General features: G+C 39.3%; 1 protein-coding gene across 16 annotated transcripts in view; it reads right to left on the bottom strand.

Annotated features, from left to right (window-relative positions):
• LOC134227627 (capping protein inhibiting regulator of actin dynamics) overlaps nucleotides 1-23,134 on the bottom strand; it is a 477,592-nt gene that overhangs the window by 264,496 nt on the left and 189,962 nt on the right. For 3 of the 16 annotated variants that reach the window (XR_009983712.1, XM_062709246.1, XM_062709243.1), the window contains exon 1: nucleotides 21,757-22,068. The exons of 4 other annotated variants lie outside the window; for them this stretch is intronic. The gene's annotated coding sequence lies outside the window, so the exon portion shown is untranslated. Of the gene's footprint in view, nucleotides 1-21,647; nucleotides 22,071-23,134 lie in introns of those variants that run through there. 9 more of the 16 variants (XM_062709250.1, XM_062709249.1, XM_062709258.1 and 6 more) reach the window with 6 other exon arrangements.

The following is a 23,134-nucleotide window of genomic DNA, read 5'->3' as shown; positions in this document are numbered from 1 at the left end:
TTTGCATGTCGCCCATCACTATGAAAGCTGTTCCCAGCTCGTGTGTGCTGCCGCAGCTCTGGTAGATGGTATGATTACCTCTAAACGTTCGCACCATTGATCCCTTCCAACAAACCTCCTGCAGCGCTACGATGCCAAATCCACGGTCCTTGAGCACATCGGCGAGTATGCGTGTGCTCCCGATGAAGTTGAGAGATTTGCAGTTCCACGAACCGAGTTTCCAATCGCTAGTCCCTTTTCGTCGCAGTGGTCTTCGCCGATGGTTCCGGTCCGTACTCTCTTGTTGATTGTTCGTTGCGTATGTTTTTTAAAGGCTGGCTTGAAGGGCCTGACTCCACACCCCCCAATTTTCGGAGGACCATTCCTCCTTATTTCCGGTGGACCATGGTGCACAGTTTCACTTAGAGTCCCTCGCTGGCACTCGGACGATGATCAGCCGCCCCTAACATGGGGAACAGACGCTGTTGTGAGCCGATCCTGACATGGAGAACAGACGCTCAATAAGATTTGCACCTCCGGAGAGGAGCAAACCCCCCCTTCCCTGTCAGCATACGACCATAGTTCCCACCGGGGTTGGTTACCCGATCTTCCCTAAGGTTGCTCGTATCCCGGCCAGCACAGCGGGGAGGTAGGGATAGGAGTTGCTGGGTAAGAGGCTAAGGACCGCGAGATGGGGTCTATTTTATTCCTTCAGGTACGCGAAGTACCAATGGTACGCTTTACCCAGCATTTTCCGTGCATTTTATTTATTTATTCAGACTAAGGCCGAAGTGGCCTGTGCGGTATATAAGAGTCTTCTCCATTCGGCTCGGTCCATGGCTACACGTCGCCAACCACGCAGTCTACGGAGGGTCCGCAAGTCATCTTCCACCTGATCGATCCACCTTGCCCGCTGCGCACCTCGCCTTCTTGTGTCCGTCGGATCGTTGTCGAGAACCATTTTCACCGGGTTACTGTCCGACATTCTGGCTACGTGCCCGGCCCATCGCACTCGTCCGATTTTCGCGGTATGAACGATGGATGGTTCTCCCAACAGCTGATGCAATTCGTGGTTCATTCGCCTCCTCCACGTACCGTCCGCCATCTGCACCCCACCATAGATGGTACGCAGCACTTTCCTTTCGAAAACTCCAAGTGCGCGTTGGTCCTCCACGAGCATCGTCCAGGTCTCATGTCCGTAGAGGACTACCGGTCTAATTAGCGTTTTGTAGATTGTCAGTTTGGTACGGCGGCGAACTCTATTCGATCGGAGCGTCGTGCGGAGTCCAAAGTACGTACGATTTCCAGCCACTATGCGTCTCCGAATTTCTCTGCTGGTGTCATTTTCGGCAGTCACCAGTGAGCCCAAGTACACAAATTCTTCTACCACCTCGATTTCGTCACCACCGATGCAAACTCGCGGTGGGTGGCTCACATTGTCTTCTCTTGAACCTCTGCCTATCATGTACTTCGTCTTCGACGTGTTGATGACTAGTCCGATCCGTTTAGCTTCCCTCTTCAGTCTGATGTAGGCTTCCTCCATCTTCTCAAGGTTACGTGCCATAATATCTATGTCGTCGGCGAAACCAAATAGCTGGACGGACTTATTGAAAATTGTACCACTCGTGTTAATCCCTGCTCTTCGTATTACCCCTTCCAAAGCGATGTTGAATAGCAAACACGAAAGACCATCACGTGCATTACATTTACGTTTATCGTTATTAATTTTGGCTAGAGATGGAACGGGCTTGGTGATCATATCTTCTGCTTCTGCCTCCTGCGGTCAATGCTTCTACCTTATACGCAGGAGGTCGCAGGAGGGTTCAATCCCAGAACCGTTCCATTCTCCTACTTTGTATCTTTCCATATATGTCTCATGTTCTAGCAATCGCTAGAACTATATATGGGCTTTCATACCGTTTCCATCTTTTATTCCTATACCTACAACTAGATTATTTCTAGCAGGTAGCTGTTAGAATTCGAAATGAGCAAAAAAACTCGTTTCGGCATCCAATTAGAATATCTCACTCTTTCCTTACTATCACATTGGCAACCCGTTAACCAAGACGAACCCTTGCCATAGAACCTAACCCCAGATTCCAATAAAATTCCGCAGGAACTCGTAGCGAGTGCAGAGGTGTTCTCGGCGTGCAGTGGGCAAGTGATTTGCATAATCAATTCCTTCCCTGCACATTGAGGTTGGATAACAAAACCCATGCTTTCATCCATTGGTTCCCTGTGCAATTGCAATTGTTCTGGTCAATCACGGAGTAGCAACTACGAAAGGCATGGTCATCATGCGCATGTTCATGCTCAATAATTTTGGCTAGAAATGTATCAATGCATGGATCCTGTTGCAAATACGTTTAAAAGTATTTCTGTTTTCCTTAGTGTTACGTTATTTCCATAAGCTAGGTCACGATTAACGATCGCATATATATCATTCTTTTACTTTCACTTCTCAGAGGTATAAAATTATCATGTATCAAAAGCAGATTGTGGTTCACAAATCTTAGCATGTTATTAGGGTCATTCATATTTTAAAAAAATCTAATCTAATCTAAAACATGGATTTCCAACCTAAAAACTAAGAATGATTGCAGTTTATGATTACAATAAAAAAATCTCCTAAAGAGGATCAGTGAATTGTTTTTAGTTCATAGAGTCTTTTGGAAGCCGCTGCCAATCAGATTGTACCTTGCATATCTTTGTTTTTTAACAATCATGTGATCATTATCTTACATTATAAACTAGATCCGGAGAAGCAAATTGGGAAAAGTGGTGTATGTAAGTCGTTTCAAAATTCAATTGTTTTAATAACAAAACATTACGTAGTTGATTGAACAAATAATTTGTTCCCTACTACCCCCATTACTCCAAAGCAATTACATTTCACAATGCCTGCTCACCTCGACCTCCTCCAAGTTCATCGACAGACACATTCCAACAGCGACCTACCGTAAAACCCTCTTCCATAAACACTTATTACAACTCAATGATTAGCGTCCTCATCTCATCTTCCCTCCCCGGCGAAGGAGATGAATACCTTGACATTTTTGCACTTTGGGGTGCTAGTAAAGTACTGCAAGTACCATCGTTGTCGTCATCATCCTCGGCGCTAGCTGCACTGCACATTTGCAGTTGCCGACAGCACCGCACCGCCGTGCTTTACAACCACTTCACCACTAGAAGGTATGTACTTGTAAGCTCCTCAGGCAAGGTTACAACCAACCACCGTCGACGGAAGACGCCGCCGGTCTCCGTCGTGAAGAGTCATGATTTACGATCCTTTGGTTTTCCACTGACAGACTGCAAATTTCACACAATATTGGGAATTGTCTCTCGAAGCGCACATGGACCATCGACTTCCCGACAAGACCTATGACATGTCGAAACGGACCAGCGTAAAAAATGTTACAATGTTGTCAGCGGATTGGTGGATGGAATTCGAGAAAGATTGATGGAATGGAAGAATATAAGGTGGTAAGTGGTTACATGAAGGGCAAGTGTTGATGGGCGATGATTGATACGGTGCGGACCGATGGTTTAATATCCGCATTCGCTTTCAGGCAAGCGCACTGAAGCGTAAGAGTGCTAATTCGAGACATTCCTGAAGGCAGTCAACTGCAGAGCCGGAATCTGAGTTTTCTCAAATTCTTCGTTGGCGATCGGAATCTTTGAATAATGTATTCAAGCGAGCTGATATACAAACCAAGAACCAGTTTCGAAACAACATTCTCGCTGTGAATTCCTAGGCACACAGCATGATCCACTTCAAAGCCAAATAACGCGCGCTATCACCTCTTCCTCCTACACAATAACTCCCTCGATCTTTCTACGTCGTTTACACTCATCAAATAGCAACAGATCCACATTTTGAACAACTGATTTTCCAATATACTTCCCCCGCCCAGCACCCCTTCTCACAAACACGCTGCGCGTCGACGACGATCGTTTTGTTTCGTTTTCTCAAAAGTGTTGTTTTCTCTTAATCAAATCAGAAACTTTGCTGGAGCTTTCTTTTCACCGACTTCTATCGTATACACACCAAAGCCCCAAACCAAAGCCACCACACCGCTGCTGCTTCTGCTGCAGCTGAGCACACAAATGATCATATCGGTTGATTGATTTTGAGGGTCGGTTCACTATATCCATCGGATGCGTCTTCACCACCACCACCGCTGCCGTCTTCGTCGTCGTCGTCTTCGACCGTTTGTTAATTTTCACTTGAAATGAAGTGCACTTTACTCACTATACGGAGATGGTCGATACAAACAAAACAAAAAAAAACCATAGATCTGTCAGCCGGTGGATTTCTCGAATTCGATGTTCCGCGCGCGAGCACACTAAATGGGTCTAATTTGGTCTAACTTAATAATTCATTTTATCACCGTCGGAGACGAACCACCATCCAGCAACAATATGAATAACCATGGGCCCCAGCGCGAAAATCAGCTTCGCGTTTTGCTCCGCAACATAAGGCACTCGGATCTAATGAGATTCATTTAGTCGGTTAGTGCAATCACCGGCGGACCATCCAACGTTTGGAAAGAAATTAACTACACACAAGACAATGCAATGATGGCCGGAGTGCGGGTAAAGTTTACATTTGATCTTCGCAACACAGGTTTCACTCGAGGTTTGTTGGTTCAATTCGATAGGGATCTGTAAGTTCAGGCGATATTAGATCTATAGATAGGATTGGAGTAAATGCTTGAACGATCGGAATTGTTTAACGATTTGGAAAAGGAGATTTGGATTTCAGTTAATTGTTGCATTACAATAACAAATACGTCTGCTCATCCATCGGTGAGAGTTTGCCAGCTTTTAAGGTGATTATACAATGAAGCCCGTGGTGAATTTCAAATTCACCACACGTTTATCTACATATATTTCCAAAAGCCCAAATCTGGCGTAATATTTTTCGCAAAGTGCCGAAAATCAAATTATGATTGATCAAATTATGACGATCTACCATTATTTCAGCCCCACACGCGTTATGGTTCTTTTATCTCGTGCTCTTAAAAAATATATTGGAAAAGCACGTGGTTTACAAAATGGCCGATTTCTGGCTTTATTCTATAATCACCTTAATTTAGCCATGTTTATAAGCCCAATCCCAAGTATCATTTCTGTTCGTAAAGACAGAATTATTTTTTCGATTATTAACTCTGTTTGAGGATATTCTTCGACAACAAGAATTTTCGTTGATGTATCACTCATAGATATCCTCGGATTCTAAAGAATTTGTAGAAAATATATTTTTGATTTTGCAAACCCCCTCCCTCCTCCATAGTTAGATTATTTTCGTTTTTTATACGAATTGTAAGGAAATGACAGCCATCCTCCCCCCATAAGCCCTCACGTAATTAGTGTATGGCCTTTTAGAATTGATTAAATTGTTCACGAATCCCCAAGCTTTGCTATTAGAAGCTCGTTTTTCTCTCATTAAGGACAAGCATCACAGAATCCAAAACTAAATTCACTCACGTTTTCAAGGGTACACCACTCGAAACGAAGGCAGCGGACAACTTTTGTTTCTATTATTTCAGCTTTGCTGCGATGCTTTCATATTGAGTGGTGTGCCCTTGAAAACGAGAGTGATTTTTTTTTTTAATTCCGAGATGCTTGTCCTTAACTGGTGTTTCCAGTTTCCATCAAACTGATTTCATTTCCGACCTGAGTCCTGTTGTATTTATTTTAGAAACAGCTTTGGCACAAGTATTTCTCTATGAATTGAAAAATCCTTTTCGCTAAGAAATTAGGCAATCATTAAGTGTCTCCAGTAGCCTTGCGAGAAAAGCCGTATGATTGCCAATCCGGAGATGGCGAGTTTGATTATCGGTCCGGTCTAGGATGTCTTCGGGTTGGAATAATTCTCGACACTCTTGGCATAGTGTATCCATTGTACTTGCCACACAAGATACATACTCATGCAATGGCGGACATAGAAAAGCTTTCAATTAATAACTGAGGAAATGCTAACGGCACCAATTTCATCGCTTCTTTTTGCTAACAAGCGTGCTCACTGCTGAAAAAATCCTAGAAAATAGAAACAAATCAAATACTTTTTCGTTGCTTTGTTTTTCGTAAGATGAATATCGGGGCTATGAGATGTAGTCCAGGAGTAGTAACCATATTTTCGTAATTTTTCCAATCATTACATCCCTTAGCTATCGTTTTAGGACATTAGTTGCCTTTTGTGCCGCAAGATGGTGTGATTGTGCTTTCCATTGCCCGTTATATGGGGATTCTCGAAGTGGACTTTATTGGTAATAGAGTATATTTGATGATAGGGTAGATCGAATGAATTCCAGGACGTTTTGGAGAACCTGAAATATTTCATGTACATTCAAAAGTCAATAGTTTTATAAAACCATACATGTTCTTGGACATATTTTTATCTAAGGACATTTTTTTAAGACATATTTTTGTCTTTATTAAAGAGATTTTTAGCCCTAGGCGTTTTAAGACATATTCGCTGATACATTCGAGGATATGTACTCCAGAGCAGTTTGTGCGACTTAGACTTTGTTATTTCTATACTAGTTTTAGAAGGATCCAGTACAAAAAAAAAACAAATCTTTGCGTTATCTATATACATAAAAATGAATTTCTATCTGTCTGAACCTTATAGACTCGAAAACTACGGAACCGATCGGCTTGAAAATTTGTATGCAGAGGTTTTTGGAGCCGGGGAAGGTTCTTAAGGTGGTTCGGGACCCCTCCCCCTTGTAAAGGAGGGCTCCCATACAAATGAAATTTCTTCACAACTCGAGAATTAATCAGATAATAAATTTAAGGCGAAACAAAGTTCGTCGGGTCTGCTAGTATCTACATAAAAATTAATCTTCAAAAGGTTGAGAAAACATTTCATATTGTAAATTGTGTGAAAGTTCAAAAAACACAACACAAAAAAACACAAAACATTCAAATAATGCAAATAGATTTGAATTATGAAAATAATGGAAACTATCTCCCTAAAGTGTTATTTCGATCTCTCGTGAGTTTTTCTTATTACGTTCTACAATACACCACAACATCACCGCAAGGTGGATTATTCTGTTTTATTTTTCTAATAAAAGCATGAGTACAAACGATATCAACACATTACCGCAAGAACAAAATACCTTTCGCCTTACTACACTCAAATTTGATCTACATGTCGCCAGGGATGGAATGCTCCTCAGAGCGAATCAGGAGAAGAAAAAAAACGCTCATTGCTCTCGACACACGAATCTTTGCTCTTCTCTTTTGTACTTTTGCGTTTCCCTCTTTTTCGGGTAGCTCCGAAATATATTCATTTCTCAATGATAACTAAATGGTTTGACTCAATGAGGTGAGGAAAAAGTTGCTCATTGAGTATCTTTGAGCCTCTTTCTGAAGGACGGAATTGGTGGTGGCGAATAAATTTATGATAATTAGTTGGCTAATCTAACGGTAGCCAGTAGGTAATTGTATTTATCGTGTTTGTTTAGAAAACAATTGCGTCATAATGCGTGTTTAGGACTGTTCCATTTAATTTTTACACGTTGAAGACATTAAAAGAGCTTAATAATTTTCATTCCAAATTGAAGCAGTCGAATAAATCTTGTATTAATCAGTCAAAACGGTATACACTGGAGTCGCTTTTCATGCGGTTTGATATGAAGCTTCCTTTTTATGCGGATTTTGGGTCTCACGCGTTTTAACGCGTTTACACAATATTTTGAAGAAGGTCTTGGTGCCTTTATGCCACTACGATCAAGGAATCGCTCCCTGGCCCTTACTTTTTCATCTTCTTTAATCATTATCATCATCATTAAAATCATCTATATAAAAGTGATTTGCATGATTTCCTCACTAATCGATTCGTTTCGGGATCAGCTATGTAAGATCAATTTGACAGGGAAAGTTGTAAAATTATCGAAATACAACTGTTTCATGAGTTTTGAAGAAAGGCATCAAGCTCGAACTAAAATCAATCTAGAGTGCGGCGCTGGAATCAACTAAATGATTGTCAGATCGATAATGAAACCCGAGCCGCTCGAGATCGAGGCCGAGCGAGATCGGGCAGGTTCGCCTAGTTTATATATAAAAATGATTTTGCATTTCCTTTGAGGCAATATAACTCACGAACGGATGGACCGATTTGCAAGATTTTCTCACTAATCGAATCGTCTTGGGATCAGCTGTGTTTGTACATACTAATAGTTGATCAATTTGCCGGGGAAAGTTGAGAAATTGTCTAAATGTAACGGTTTTATGAGTTCTGAAGAAAGCCATCAAGCTCGAACTGAAATCGATCTAGAGTGCGACGCCTTAATCAAATAAGTGATTGACATATCAAAAATAAAACCCGAGCGAGATTGGGCAGGTTCACCTAGTATAAAATAATTTCGTAAATAATCTCTTTGCAATTCAAATTTTAATTGCTAACCAGATAAATGTAGAATTGCCTACATCAAGCTGCCTGTTGCTTAGAAGCAGTAAATAAATAAGGTGATTATAGAATGAAGCCCGTGGTGAATTTCAAATTCACCACATGTTTATCTACATACATTTCCAAAACCCCAAATCTGGCGTAATAGTTTTCGTACAGTGCCGTAAATCAAATTATGATTGTTCAGCATAACTAAGCAAACGATCTACCAGTATTTCAACCCCATACGCATTATGGTTCTTTCATCTGGTGCTCTTGAAAAAAATATTGAAAAAGCACGTGGTTTACAAAATGGCCGATTTCTGGCTTCATTCTATAATCCCCTTATGTAAAGATAGAATGGTGCTCATTTCTACCCGTTCATGGATGCTATACACGGTTCCTATTCTCCTGCTGGTCTCATAAAGGTACGAATGTGTGAGGCTGTTGTGCGGGTAGCGATGGTATGACAGAAGTGTGCTTTTATTCCTCTGTACGTTGAGTTGGAAAGAACAACAAAAATGATGCTCCTCAAAGAGACACATTGAGACAAACGGTTTCTCTCAAAGAGAGCCGCTCCTCATTTTTCCCACAACGAAGAGCATCTTTTTTTTATGTTTTGATCATGTCCGTGATGTTTTGTTGCTCATTTTTGATGAACTTTTTTTTGCTCATTGAGCTCATTGTGCGAGTAAATGCCAAGCCTGCATGTCGCTTACATCCTTCTGGTTCTAACCCCCTCATATTGGCTGTTACGAATAAAAAAAACGAATTTAAATAAAAGCATATGTACTTGATTGAAGTGACAATAATTACGAAGATGTACTTACGAACAAAATTTTCAATCGTGGAACTTAAAGTTAGACCAAACAAGAGACAAATAGTACCCCCTGAGGAAGACGCAAACACCGTGTCGAAACGTTGGGTAAATAACATAATCGTTTCACGAAATTAATGACTTCATACAAGAAGTTTTAAAACATATTAAGAATAAAAAAATACAGTACTGGTTCTAGTACTGGTAGTACGATACACTGAAGGCGGTTTTACTTTTGAGATAGAAATACGTATCTGTCAAAGGTACAATCAAGTGGTGGAATTAAATGGTTATCGTCTTATAACAAGTCAAGAATCTTGTTAAATTATTTAAAAAGGATCATTGCATCCTTTATTTTTCAATGAATTTTACTAATCTACAATGGTTGATATTCTGATTGGTATTGTGACGTTGAATAAATATCCTTTCTTGTCATAAGACGAGTTCGTACAATTCCATTCAATTCCATCACTTGATTGTACCTTTAACAGATACGTATTTCGACCTCAAAAAACCTCCACTAAAAGCCCAAACTAATTTTCATATCAAAAATCCTTTAACAAATTTGGCGACAGCGAATGAAAATGATAAATAAGGGATTCAAATGCAAAGGAGCGACAAAAGCTCATTATAGTAGTAAACAAACATTTATTATAAACTAGCAGACCCGACGAACTACGTTTGAGCTTGAGCTTGTTGCTACTCCATTATGACCAGATCAACTGTTCTTGTACAGGGAACCAACAGATGTTTGCTTGGGACTAGCACACATCTTCAATGTACAAGTACTGGTGATCTCATTATTTGTTTGGTCATACTGGCGCCTGCCACGTCAGAATGCAAGTCAATGTAAGGAAGGGGGAGGAAATGATAATGCAATCACTCGCCCACTGCAAGCCGAATATACCTCTGCACTTGCCACGAGTTCATGCGGAATTTTTTGGAATTTCTATGTTAGGTTGAAGAGGCAGAGGTCCGTCTTGGTTAACGAGCTGCCAATATGATAGATACGAGAAGGTGACTGATGGAATTTCTAATTGGATGTAGGAAACGAGCTCTATAAGTTCATTTCCAATTCTAGCAGATTACTGTTAGAATACTCAAGTTGAAGGTATAGGAATAGTAATGGAAACGGTATGGAAGTCCATTTCCAGTTCTAGCGATTGCTAGAACATGAGAAATAATGAGAAAGATACAAAGTAGGAGAATGGAACGGACCTGGGATTGAACCCACGACCTCCTGCGTATGAGGCAGAAGCAGTAGCCATATGACTACCAAACCCGCTTCGAAACAAGAGATCACGCACTGAACTGGTTAATTTTATTACCGGCCGCGCAATGCAGAACACAATAATTCGGTCGACCACGCAATCGTTCTGCTGTCCGAAACAAGAGAGATCACGCACTGAACTCTATAAACTAGCAGACCCGACGAACTACGTTTCGCCAGAAATTGATCTTCTGATTAGTTCTCGAGTTATGCAAAAATTTCTGTTTTGTTTGTATGGGTGCCCCCCTTTCCAGAAGGGGGAGGGGGTTCAAACCACTACAGAAACATATCTTCCTTTCCAGAACCTCCACATACCAGATTTGGTTCCATTCGCTTGATTAGTTCTCGTGTTGTGAAGAAATAGCTGTTTCATTTGTATGGGAGCCCCCCTTTCCAAAGGAGGGAGGGGTCTCGAACCATCTTATGAACCTTCCCCGGCCACAAAAACCTCTGTATACAAATTTTCACGTCGATCGGTTCAGTAGTTTCCGAGTTTATAAGGTCCAGACAGACAGAAACTCATTTTTATGTTAATTTTACTTTACTTACTAAATTTTACAGCTGAACAAATTTTGACAGCACTCTCACAGATTTCAATGAAACTTTCTGGGCATGTAAACTTTGTTGCCACTTTGCATACTTAGTTTTTCCAAAATTGACCTAGACTATCTTTTGGAATAGGTCAAAGTTTGTTTACCGATTTTTTTTTAAATGGATATACAGTGACCTGCATAATAAAAAGCCCACTTGCCGTTTTTCATACAAAATGGTCAACTTTGGAGATCTAGATCTCGATTGCGTGTGAACCAATTTTGCTGAAAATTTGACCAGAGCCCAGATATAACTTGAATTTTACCTGAATTTCGACCATATTGATTCATAGGGTAAAAAATTATCGCGGTAATACCAAAACGATTTTTTGGAAAAAAATGATTTTATAATATTATGAAAACTACAACTCTTAGTGTACAAGTATTGTCTGAGAGTAACAATAAACCCAGGCTTCAACCCTGCACTTAGGATGCACAAATGTGACCTACATTGCAGCTGATTCTGCTGCTGTGTCCATTATTTTATTCCCCATCATCCAGCAGCGTGTGGACAGAAGAAGATGACCAAAAAACACGATCTCGTCGATGCGGTTGGGCGAGCCGTATATCATACCTATATGATTGGACGGTGGTGAATTTGGTTGCCGATGATGTGATGGGAGAGCAATAGGCATGTAGTCGACTCTCACCGGAGCCGAACAATTCCGTAAAGGTCGAGGCTGCCTGATAGATAGGAAATAGGTTTAGATGAGTTAGTTGTAGAAATCCCACCAACCGTGCGTGGAGGCTGCGCGCGAAATAAAAAAAAATTCATTTTTGTATTACTGCAATACTTGTCATAAGACGAGTTTATACAGTCCAATTGAATTCCACCACTTAATTGTATCTTGACAGATACGTATTTCGACCTCAAAAGTAAGGCCGTCTTCAGTGTCTTGTACTTGACTCGACTTACAAGTCGAGTCAAGTACAAGACACTGAAGACGGCCTTACTTTTGAGGTCGAAATACGTATCTGTCAAGATACAATTAAGTGGTGGAATTCAATGGGACTGTATAAACTCGTCTTATGACAAGTGAAGACATTCCACTAAAAAGCTCAAAATAATTTTCTTATCATTACTGCAATAATTTTTTACCCTATGAATCAATATGGTCTAAATTCAGGTGTGGTGAAATTCAAGTTATATCTGAGCTCTGGTCGAATTTTCAGCCAAATTGCCAAATTCACACGCAATCCAGATCTAGATCTCCAAAGTTGACCATTTTGTATGAAAACGGCTAGTGGGCTTTTTATTATGCCGGTCACTGTAATAGTAAAACGACGCATTCTGCAAAAAAGTGTTGTATGGGTGTCTATTGCAAAATCAGTCAAGTTTTTAAATAAGAATATTGGAGTCATATTGAGTCATGCACTGAAAAACACCCCTTTTGATTTGGACGAAATTTTGTCTCAATATAGGTGAATTGAATATGTTCCCTACCAACCGGCCATACATCGCAAGCTGGACACTTTTAAGAAAAAAAAGTTATTCTAACAAAAACTTTTTCTTGTTCGAATTTATTTTTTCAGTGTTTTTTCATCCGAAATTGAACCAAAAATTCTAATCATTATTTTTCCTTAATGGATTGTACTACAATCTTACGGATGGGGTGGAAAAATTGCGAATCGTTCAATTTGAGTGAATATAAAGGGATTTTGCTCTTTTTTTTTCAATGGAAGGAAGAAGAATGATTGAAAAACATAGTGACATTTTTTTGGCAATCTGTTTTGGGTGGAACTCCTGGAGGAACTCTTGGAACTTCTGAAGGAATTCTAGAAATACCTCGATGGATTTTCGGAATTTCTGAAGGAATTATTAGAGATTTCATTAATGACTGGAGGAATTCTCGGAACTCGGAGGAGTTCTTGGAACTCCTGAAATAAATCCTGGAGTTTCTGGAGGAATACTTGGAGTGGAGAAATTCTTGGAATTCCTGGAGAAAATCCTTAAAGAATTCTTGGAACTCCTAGCGGAATTGTTGGTACTCCTGGAGAAATTCTTGAAACTCTTGCAGGAAGTCTTGTAGCTCCTTAAGAAAATTCTAAAGGACTCCTAAAAAAATGAGGATTTTTTTGAGTACCTCGAGGATGTCTAGGAACTCCTGAAGAATTCCTGGAACTCTTGGAGCAATCCATGGAGCTCATGGAGGAATTCCCGGAACTCCTGGAGGAATTCCTAGAACTCCTGGAGAAATTCCTAGAACTCCTGGAGGAACTTTTTGAACTCCAAAAGGAATTTTTGTCACTTCTGGTGGAATTCTGGAACTTCTGGAGAAAATCCTGAAAGGATTTTTTGTATTACTGGAAAATTTTAAGGATTTTTTGGAGGAACTCTCGGTACTCCTGGTGGAATTTTTGGGAGCCTTGGAGGATTTTTTTTAAAACTTTTTGAAGATTTGTATGAATTCCAAGAAAAAATCCTTGACTGATTCTTGGAACTCCATGAGGAATTATTCGAACTTCTGAACAAATTCTCGGAACACCTGGAGGAATTATTGGAGCTCCTGATGGATGATTTTGAATTCCTAGAGGAATTCTTGAAACTTCTGAGAAAATTTTGGAACATCCGAAGGAATTTTTGGAACTTCTGGAGAAATTTTTGGAGCTTTTGGAGGGATTCCTGGAAGATATCCTGAAGATATTCTTGGAATTCCTGGAGGAATTCTCGGAATTTCTATAGACATTCTTGGAACCTATGGAGGAATTTTCGGAACTCCTAGAAGAGGTGATTATAACCCATAGAATGAATTTGGTCTATCATCTTTGACGACATGGGGTGTAAATTTTCACTCTTGCACTTTGTTTTTTTTAATTTTGCACAGCACTTCAACGGTTGAGCTTTAATTTATGTAAATGCTCCACACTGCTAACCACTATTGTCGCTACTAGATTGAGTACTTTGCGTCCAATTCGATATCAGTTTTATAGTACTTTACAGGTATGCATGTGAGTATTGTTACAGGTATACATGTGCAATTTTCTAAAGTATATTTAGTTACTAGATAAATACTAGATAGCTTCTATGGATTCTGAGATGAATAGATGTTTAACTGGTTTAATTTCGGATGAAAACACACTGAAAAAAAATCAATTTGAACAAGAAAAAGTTAGAAAAACTTTTTTTCCTTAAAAAATCTCAGCCTGCGATGTATGGACGGTTGGTAGGGAATATATTTACCTATATTGAGACCAAATTTCGTCCAAATCAAAAAGGGGGGCTTTTTGCAAATTGACTTTTAATTTTAAAAATCGATTGTATGTGTGTATGACTCAATTTGCAATTTTTCCAATATTTTTATTTAAAAAATAAACTGATTTTGCGATAGTCACCCATACAACACTTTTTTGTAGGATGCGTTGTTTTACGATTATATCTATTTGAAAAAAAATCGGTAAAAAAAACTTTGGCCCTTTTCAAAAGATAGTCTAGGTCAATTTTGGAAAAACTAAGCATGCAAAGTGGGTTTTTGTAACAAAGTTTACATGTCCAGAAAGTTACATTGAAATCTGAGAGGGTGCTGCCAGCCCCATATACGAGTTGAGGCGAAATCCCTCAATGTAATTTTTGGAGAAGTGTGATTTTAAGGGAAATTTTATTTTTGGAGAAATGTTATTTTCGGGAAAACTTTATTCAAATGCCATTTTTGAATAAAAAAATCCAATTTGTGGGATTGGTTATCATTGTTATGCTTATATAAAAATGCATAACACCTTCCGGTTTCCCTAATGATCGGCCCACTTCCTCTATTATTGCCTTCTTAGGATAGAAAATATGTGTCTCAATTTTGGCGAAAATCGGTCAAGGGTTTCAGAAGTTATATTGAATTGTTAATTTTCTAAGCAATATCCAACATTATGCTCCCGCATTTCAAATGACCCTCCCACCGCCATTATAGTCGTTTCCTTAGAATAATAGACAATACCTATGAGAATAGACAACCACAACATGTGTTCAAAATTTGGTTGAAATCGACTTATGCATTAGAAAGTTATACAACACGGTTAATTTTATAAATATGTATCCCCTCCTTTCATCTATGATCCTGCCACCCAGTCCTTGGATAGATAATATGTTCCAAATAGCTATATGTACCCGGATTTACTAGGGACTGAAAAGTAAATTATGCAATTTAAATGCTGTAGCACGAAACCCACAGAGGTAGACCTACCGCGCATCGAATTGTATGCATGTATCGATCTATTTTTGTATATTTCTATGGCCCTTCTACCTTTACAATAAACATCTTTCAAAAATAGAGTATATGTGTACCAAATCTGGTTGGAGTTGGTTCTGGGGGTTGGGAGTAACACTGAATTGCTCGTTTTCCAAAGACAACCCCTTCCCCATAACCTCCTCTTTTCCAATGACCCTCCTACCTCCTTTGTTAACTTCTTCTTAGGACAGAAAATGTGTGTACCAAGTTTGGTTGAAATCGGTCAAGGGGCTTAGAAGTTACACTGAAATTTTCGTTTTCTGAACAATACACCTCCCTTCAGACGCCTCTCCCTTTCCCAAATGACCCTCCCATTGTCTCCTCAAAGTGAATGACTTGACTTGACTTGACTTGATGGGCTACAGCTCTTCGATGAACCTACGCCGAATGGAGTATCCTTCTCCACTGGACTCGATCCTGGGCCAATCGCTTCCAGTCGCCCTGAACATTGAGCGCCCTCTTCCACGAAGCCTGCGGCCTCTTCCGGGTTCTCTACTAAATATTATCTTCGCTTGTCGTTCTTCCGGCATACGAACAACGTGACCAGCCCACCGTAGTCTGCCGTGTTGTATAAGCTTAATAATATCCAGTCCATTATACACCTGGTACAATTCGTGATTCATGCGACGCCGCCAGATACCGTTCTCCTGTTTACCGCCGAGTATTGTCCGCAGCACCTTACGCTCAAACACTCCGAGAGCTCTCCGATCAGCCTCCTTTAACGTCCATGTCTCATGGCCGTATAAAGCCACCGGAAGAATCAGAGTAGTATACAGCGCGAGTGAAAGTGAATATGTGTACAAAATTTGGTTGAAATCGGTTCTGGGAGTTGAAAATTACACATAATTGTTCGTTTTCTAAACAAACCCCTCCCACCACCCCTTCCCCTTTTCCAAATGACCCACCCACCACCTTTGTTAATTTCTCCTGAGAATAGAGAATGTGTGTAACAAATTTGGTTGAAATCGGTTTAACTGGTTCAGAAGTAGTTAGCGAACATACGTACATACATAAATCTTATATATAAAAATGAAATGGTCTGTGTTCGTATCCGCATAACTCGAAAACGGCTGGATGGATTTTTTTCATTTCTTCAGCAGAAACATTCGTTATAGTTTCCGACGGGTTTATATGATATTTCCTCATGCGAAAATCACAAATAAGGTTGAGGAAATCGTGAAATAAGAAAATTAAGAATCGTATAGGAGTTTCGCATGGGCAGTTCACAACGCGAATTTTCGCCTACTACAATGTAGGACAACGTCTGCCGGGTCGACTATATATATATAGAATGCGAAAAAAAAAATCGGCTGTCGGTGGGACTTGAACCCACACTATTCCATTAAGTACACGGACGTATTTTGAATTAAAAAACGGCTACTCTTGCAAGAAGTTGTTTCATAATCAGCTGATAATAATAATTCAAAATTTGAAGAAAACTTTAGTGGAAATTAAAAAAATGCCGTGGAAATTGGAAGAAATATCTTGTCGAAATTAAAGCATTTCTTGTGAAAATTAATAGGACCTTCCCTCGAACATTTCAAAACAATTTCCCGTAAAAATTCAAAGAATCATCTGTTTATTGATTTCAAAGCAGCGAACGATTCAGTGAAACGAAATCAATTATGAAAAAATATGCTAGAACATGGTTTTCGGCCGAAAACGTGAGTGTGAGGGTTGCGATGAAATTTATACTCCATTGGTAACCTCAGATGAATTGAAGCAGGGTGATGCACTCTCGAATCTATTTACTGTTCAATATAGTCTCGTAGTTTGCGAACGAAGACGAATTTTGCACTGTATCTTCCGGAGGCTTTATACGGCTATAAAACATGGAAGTTAGAGAAGGCTTTTTCCAGGATCCAAGGTCACTGAACATTCAGGGCGAAGCGGTTGGCTCCAGTGGAGAAGGATACTCCGTTCGGCGTAGGCTCATGGAGAAGGAGCTGTGGGCCATAAAGTAAGTATCCCGTAGAAATTCAAAGAAATTTTCAGTGAAAAAACCAAAGAATTTCCCGTTGAAATTCGAAGGAGCTTCCCATGAAAATTCGAAGGATTTTTGTGTGAAAAATGAAAAAAAAATTCAAATGAATTTTCCATGGAAAATTGAAGGAACTTTCCATGGAAATTCGAAGGAATTTTACTACCACCCGTGGAAATTCCCGTGGAAAGTTGAAGGTATTTCCCGAGAAAATTCAAACGAATTTCTCGAGAAAATTTAAATAAATTTCCCGAGAAATTTCAAATGAATTTTTCGAAGAAATTCAAAGGAATTTTCTGACGAAATTCGAAGAAGTTTTCCAATGAAATTCGGAGGAATTTTCCGTAGAAGGACTTTCGCGAGGAAATTCAAAGTAATTTTTCGTGAAAAATCAAAGGAACTTCCTGTGGAAATTTGAACGAATGTCCCGTGGAAATATGAAGGAATTTCTCATGGAAATTCGAAGGATTTCCTGTAAAAAATGTAAGTATTTTTTCGTCAAAAAATCAGCAGAATATTCCGTAGAAAATCAGAAGAATGTTCCTAGAAAATTTGGAGGAATTTCTTGCGGAAACTGCACCCAGGCGCATATATTAATCTCTATAAAAAAGAATAAAGAACCAATTTTCTCATATTTACAGCATGTGTATTAGGGTGTCCCAAAATTGGACCAAGTCTGGGATTTTGGGGGCTCAACCTTCAAATGAAAGCTTAGGGTATAACAAAAGAAAAATTGTTCTACGACAACTCTGGGAAATGACGTTTAGGGGTGGCCCCGACGCGTTTTATGAAAAAAGTGCATTTTTTATAGGTAACATCGAAAATACCGGTATATCGGAAAGAAATTCGATGAAACCCATCCATTTTATATTTTTTACATTTAACTTAGGGTCTATACTTTATGGTAAAACTTTGATACCGCATGTTTTAGCTCTATATATTTTTCACTGATGCTTTAAATGCCCAAAAATGATGAATTTTTCTTAACATTTTTTTATTAATGCATCCAAAACGGGTATCCATCATAATGCGTAGGCGTTTCTTTACTTAAACATGATCCAGGTATTATGATCCGAAATTTCAAAAAGTCTTTTTCCAAGCTGCAGTAAATCGTGAATAACTTTTAAACGGATAGAGATAGGAGGTTGCTATTTTTAGCAAAATATTCGTTATAAAATTCCCCATCTTTCTATGTATATCTAGTTTCGAAAGCATTATGATGGATACCCGTTTTGGATGCATTAATAAAAAAATGTTAAGAAAAATTCATCATTTTTGGGCATTTAAAGCATCAGTGAAAAATATATAGAGCTAAAACATGCGGTATCAAAGTTTTACCATAAAGTATAGACCCTAAGTTAAATGTAAAAAATATAAAATGGATGGGTTTCATCGAATTTCTTTCCGATATACCGGTATTTTCGATGTTACCTATAAAAAATGCACTTTTTTCGTAAAACGCGTCGGGGCCACCCCTAAACGTCATTTCCCAGAGTTGTCGTAGAACAATTTTTCTTTTGTTTTACCCTAAGCTTTCATTTGAAGGTTGAGCCCCCAAAATCCCAGACTTTGTCCAATTTTGGGACACCCTAATGTGTATTCACTGCTCACAAAAAATACCTCAATCGCCTTCATAATTCTTTGTTTTAAACAGAATGAATATGAGAGCTATGACATGAAAAACTGGAAGAGTATCCTTATGATGCCGTAATCTGAGAAAGTGACGTAAGCGCCAAATTACAACATGCATGTTTTCCATTTTTCTGTTAAAGAGCTCGATGAATACTACTCGTTTACGCCATTTTTGGAAAATGGCTTGTACGTTACCTTTTTAGATAACGGCAGTATGTGTTTTGAGTTAAAATCAATATGAATGATGAAAAGGTAGTTTTAAAATGTTCCAACAATTGATCAAAATTACACTTTCATCTGACACATACTGGCTTATTGCTGACGAATTTTCAAATAGTTATAAATTCAGTCTAGCCACACATTCACTACTGGAGTGATACCACTCCACCGTTTCGCTCCCATATGCGATCGACAGGGAACCCCACTCACGCGACGTCGGTTACAGCATCGAGAGTTTGACGTCCAAGCTTTCATACTTTCAATTCACCTGACCAATCCATCCAGCACGCGTCGTTGTCTAATTGTCGAAAAAATAAACTTCAAACCACACCCCGAAATCTGAACATCCCCCTCCCCACTCCGGCTGGTGCACATCACTCGCGTGCATTTCCATTTACATTTTCTCCGGCAGACATAATGCACTTAAGCTGAACCGCAGCGAACCAGTTGCACCGCATAAGTACGCGCACGAAACACCACACCACTGACTGTGCGGGGAAAAAAGCCGCAAATAATTGTCGAACATCAATTTCAATTTGCAAATATTTAACTGAAAGGATCTTTCTTTTCATTTCTTCAAGCACCAAAATACGTTACACATCGAGGTGGCTCAACGCTCAACGCTTGGGCCTCTAATTTCCAATTCAATTCGCATGGTTTTCTTCTGCTGTCTGTCCGACATTATTGCCGCACCATTTACATATGCAAAGCGCGATTTGTTGTGTTCAGCTTTTCTCGCATTATGAGAGCTATACTGTTCTGATTGGAGGGGCAGTTTAAGTGGCGAGCATCGAAGGCACAAAAGCACGCTGGTAAAGGACCAACTGTGCTTTAATACATCGGAATCAGCTGATATGAGTTTTCGTTCAAACGCAAGTCAGGAATCAAATAGAAAGACGAATAAATTCACTCACTGCATTGCCGCAAATGTTCGAAAATCTTTTTATCATGTTAGCACTTATAGTGAAACTTCTGGCGATTCAGAGTAAAGACCATTTATATCTAGGTATATAAGAATTTAAATGTTGTCTTCATCAGTCTTGTACTAAACTCGACATGAGGTCGATACAGGAATAGCTGTCAAAATACAAATAAAGTAATGAATCGAAATGAATAGTTCTAATTCGATTCTATAATGTTTGCTTTTACCACAGTTTTCTGCTATGTAATTCGCATGAAGAAGAAGAAGAATTCGCATGAGAATAGTTTTTTGATTCACATAATGAATTATTGCTGTAAAGCAAAAATTATGTTAATTCAAATGCTGCGAGCAAAATTTATGATTTAATCATTTACATTTTAGTTTCACAGCGAAATCAACTTATTACGGGTATATTTTGTTGGCTGATAGCATTTTACGAAGTTCTGACGTAATTCCCAAAAAACCTAGATTAATCCACATAGTGGTGAAGAAGTCTTTCTCGATTCAATAGAATCGCGAATCAACCAACTATTCTTGTATGGATCGATATACAATTTTCTTCATAATTTTTGAACGCAATAACCCATCGTAATTATATTAAATAGTGATCAACAAGGGTTTGTCCCGCGTTGAATGCAACTTATTACGAGGAAATCGGTCGAGAATTATTATATGAAAAGTTGGCTAATGTTTTTAGGTTTACGTGTCCATACACATGGACAGATCAGTTCGAAGAGCTGAGTCGATTGGTATATAACACTATAAAACTCCCAGCCTTATGCAAAAAGTTCATTTTTGGAGTGAAATGATAGCCTTTCGATACAACTTTGTTGCTCGAGAAAGGAAAAAACTTTTTACATAAATTATGCAAAATTCGCTTCAAATAAAGTGCCTTGATTTTGGAAAATTTGTGAAACTATCTGAAATGTAGGCCTTCTAGATGAAAGAACCGAATATCCATATTCATGTTATACCTCCATCAAAATATGAAATAGTTTTGCCTTATGTAAATGTTCCTAATTAACTATGTTTGATCACAACAATCATAACATCATAACAATTATTTCCGTTTACGGAATGATACTAATTTTCGTACAAAGACAAGTGTTGTACAAAAAGCAGTATCTGCCAAATTAAATCGTTCAACAGTTTAGATTTCAAAACAAAACCAAAAACCTAATCATGAAGAACTTATCAGGTGACATCATAAAAGGAGGAGCCCACCGCAATCCCGTTCCATCTCTTAAAAGCGAGAAAGCCCTATTCCTAAAAGCTGCATGGTGATCACGTCTTTCACCAGTACTGATTTAGATCTGTTCGAGGATATGGACCACTGTATCAGTTTTTTTTCACTACTGCCAGAGAACGAAAGCCTCTTCTTTCAAGCAACCGCCGAGTAAATGGGTCGAATTAATATTCTGCTTAATTCAATGAATCTTCGAGTGCGTCGCAATATGCAAACGACGAATGACGACGACGACGACGACGACAACGTTGGCGAAGACGACATCTCGCGATTTGCTTCTTCCTCGGTGTTATGAATAGTGATGAAGAGTTTTCAAATCGGTTCTGCATCTAACTCAGCCGATGGGAATTTATTCTGGTATAAATTGACGCACCACAGGTGTAGGCGAATGTTCGCCTGCGCTTTATTCTCAGTCACCAATCACAACACACGAACACCACAGAACGAATCATTTATTTTAAATTGCAAATTATTTTCCGCACCTTGGTTAGTCGGAGCAAATTATTTCCCGATTGTGGTCGTCACTATTTTTTTTCGCTACTGATGTTTAATCATCATCAAAAATACAGCAGCTGAGCACAGGAATTCGCGCGAACCGGAGATCGACATTCGAAAGATCACATGTCACCATCGGTAATAGTGCCAGAACGTATTATGCGTATCGATTCGCCTTTGCTTAGTTCGAACCCTTTTTCCGACGCCGTGAAATCGTAAAAACTGTCAACAACAATGACACTTTTTTGTAAGCAACGACCGCACCAAGCCAAGCTCTGCAACGACGAACTGTTAACGTAGTACTAAATCACATTTATCCGAGGCGTCTTCCAAAGGCCCTGCCGCGCGCCGGTGCTGGAACTGGTGCTTGCTCTCCGCGCTAATGCATGTGCCGTCGCGTCGCGAGACGCGATGATGATCCATGTGCGCGGAACCACACCACACAACACCAGGATCCCGTCGTCGTCGTCGTTGCCTTTGCTGCCGTGTTTTGAAATGAAAACACACTAACCATGACCAAGCAAAGTAATTTCGAGAGCGAGAGAGTGAACCGCGACTCTAAAGATGCACACAACACAACACTCCCGGCGCGAGAAACAACACCTCACAGTAGAACCCGAACAGGGGGAAATAGCAAAGAAGGAACTAAATAATACGAATATGCAACAGACTTACAATATCTGTCTGTGTTTTATAAATGCGAGATGCATTGAAGTTATTATTAGTTTGGATTCTGGAGATGTTTATGTTTTGGTTAAATAACTAAGGGCCAATTTCTTCACCTCCGCTTAGTGCATAAACCAGGCTTAATCGTATGGGTAAGCACCAAATAGTTCCCGGAATATTTCTTTAGTAGTAAAGCTGAATGATTAGTGCCTGTAGAAATTTCAATTTGAATACAGACTGGAACGATCATTTCAAAAGGTGATGATTAACTTTAATACATATTCCAATGATATTTAATGAGATCAGAGTTCGTCATGTGCTGAAAATCTTATTTTTGCTAACATGCGTGCTCACGGAGCTTTGAAATACAGTCCAGGAGTAGTAACCCTATATGGTGACATGAAACGTGAATAATGTTGCAGACATGGTAAGTGTCAATAAGAGTTCTGCACCCACTATAACTATACTTAACCTTCTGTCTGTGCTAAAAAAATTTACGTTGTCTGTGCTATGTTTCTATATTGACCCCAATTTGAAATTTCCATAACTTATTCGACCAATTTGGGATTTTTTAGGATATTTCGAAAGATAATTTAATCATCCACGTTACCAAAGGTCGCCTATAGGTGGGTACTTGGCGGGAAGGGGTTTTGCAGAATATCAGTGATGTTTTATGCTTATGTTATTTATATCTAGCAA

The sequence above is a fragment of the Armigeres subalbatus genome, chromosome 3 (assembly GCF_024139115.2).
Source record: "Armigeres subalbatus isolate Guangzhou_Male chromosome 3, GZ_Asu_2, whole genome shotgun sequence".
Classification (NCBI taxonomy): domain Eukaryota; kingdom Metazoa; phylum Arthropoda; class Insecta; order Diptera; family Culicidae; genus Armigeres; species Armigeres subalbatus.
Note: the sequence above shows the minus strand (reverse complement) of the source record. Positions and strands in the feature narration are given on the sequence as shown.